The sequence below is a fragment of the Etheostoma spectabile genome, chromosome 22 (assembly GCF_008692095.1).
Source record: "Etheostoma spectabile isolate EspeVRDwgs_2016 chromosome 22, UIUC_Espe_1.0, whole genome shotgun sequence".
Classification (NCBI taxonomy): domain Eukaryota; kingdom Metazoa; phylum Chordata; class Actinopteri; order Perciformes; family Percidae; genus Etheostoma; species Etheostoma spectabile.
The window spans coordinates 6,740,440-6,742,394 of record NC_045754.1 but is presented as its reverse complement, the minus strand read 5'-3'; the positions used below and the strand labels follow the sequence as shown (position 1 = coordinate 6,742,394).

The window sequence follows — 1,955 nt, the reverse complement described above, 5'->3', positions numbered from 1 at the left end:
GGGGGGGGGGGGGGGGGAATAGCAAAAAATAGCCTGCTCCACAATTTCATCATTGAGGAGGAGTGTGTTTGTGAACAAAGGGGCGTAAGTTAATTATGTAAAGGCTTTGGGACACAAATACACAAATACAGTCATTTTTGCAGTCATTTATTTATTACCTTGTTCATTTTTGAAACATTTAAATGATGTCAAGTTTTTTGTGGTATGTAACCGCATCACGTGTTTGGTCGGCGCTGTAATCGAACGACAAGCCGCAAAATCAATCAAGATAATCGCGAACTTTGATTATCAATTTTATCGTTCCAAGTAATTTTTGAAGAGTAGATTGACATACTTCTGGCTTGTCTAATGTGATCATTTGCAGCTTTTCTCTGTTTTATAATATTGTAAATTAAACATCTTTTAATTTTTCAAAAGAAGAAATGTAAAACCTATCTCTAGCCTAATGTCTGCATGTCTCCATGGTTTCCATAACCAACAGTTTTCAGTATCTGAAATCCATTTTCCATCCATCCATCCAACAGTTATATCAAGGCTCTGAAAAGGATTCTGACCAAAGGACACGCGCTTATTGTACTGGTTATTTTCTCCTGTATTAGTGTCCGTGTGTGTGTGTGTGTTCTTCCATGAGTGCACATTAGCCTTCCTCAAGCTCTAGTAAATATCAAAATCCTTGGGGAGTGCCGTCCCCAGCCTCTCGTTTTGCTCTCATTTTTTTCTCTGCAACATTAAGCTCCCCACCTTTTCCACTGTCATTCACTGTCTGATTCCTCTTTCAAACACACACACACACACACACACACACACACACACACACGCACACACACACGCACACACACGGATCAGCAGACTTTCTCAGTTGCACCCACGCCTAAAGTGTCGGTACGTTACGCCTTTGCTAAGGTGTTAAGTGTTTCGCCATGATAAGGTCACTTTAGAGAGGGGGGGGGGGGGGGGGGGGGGGGGGGGGGGGGGTTACGTGTGTCATGGATGCCTTGGCAACCAAGGTAGAGGGAACCATTACAAAACATCAGCTGCACGTATTTAAACATGTTTGTGCATGTACATGAACATGGAGGTGGTGAATTTATATCAAATGGACGTTGATGTGACTGATTGAATACAGCATCAAAAATGTATTCTTTACATGATATGTCTCATGTTTAAAGCTATAAATCTGCCGGATTATTCATGATAAGTTGTTCTCTTCTCAAAATATTTTAAATATGTAATTATTTATTTACATTAAATTATTGATTATGAACTGTACTGATTGGCTAAAAGTTCAATTCTAATGTCCTGCTGCTTCAACGTTTTCCAATTTCTCAGCCTGGGTGGTTGAAGTCACAAGGAGACAGCATTACATCTGTCATCTCACATATTTCTGCTTTAAACAGGATTGAGGTGTGACATTATGCAGTGAAAACTGCTTGAAAAAGCAGGCCGGCTGAGTTATTGCACTTCCTCGTGCAATGTTGTGATTCCTCAAAATGACTAAATTGGAGGAAAGCGGCGAGCTATCAAAGCATTCTGGGGAAAGGAGGCAAGTTGGTTGGAAATGAGCTTGTTTTTGTGCTTAGAGACTGAGCCAAACAGTAAAATTGTAGGCTGTAAAACCAAAAAAATCAGCTGGAAGAAGCTAAAATGCTCGTAGTCATTTGTTTAGTTGTTATTATAACCCTTGTGTTGTCTTTCGGGTAAATGTCTGTAGGATATCAGAAACATGGGTTTCTTTTTAACTACTTAACTATGATTGCCCAAAAATAACACGGATGATTCCGCATAAAGCGCTTTGCAAGTACAACAAAAGATCAGAACTCTACTTTGATTGCAGCCTGGACGCCAGCCGACCTTAGCCTTCAACATTTGAGGTCGGGAACTTCGGTCTGGACTTGATCTGTTGTGGAGCAAATATGCTCAAACAAGAGCTGTTAGGACCAATCAAATTGTCAGGG

The 1,955-nt window shown here is 40.5% G+C and overlaps 1 protein-coding gene across 1 annotated transcript in view; it reads left to right on the top strand.

The window, feature by feature from the left end:
- Positions 1-1,955, top strand: part of ptchd1 (patched domain containing 1) — a 14,763-nt gene that overhangs the window by 7,766 nt on the left and 5,042 nt on the right. The gene's annotated exons all lie outside the window — the stretch shown is intronic.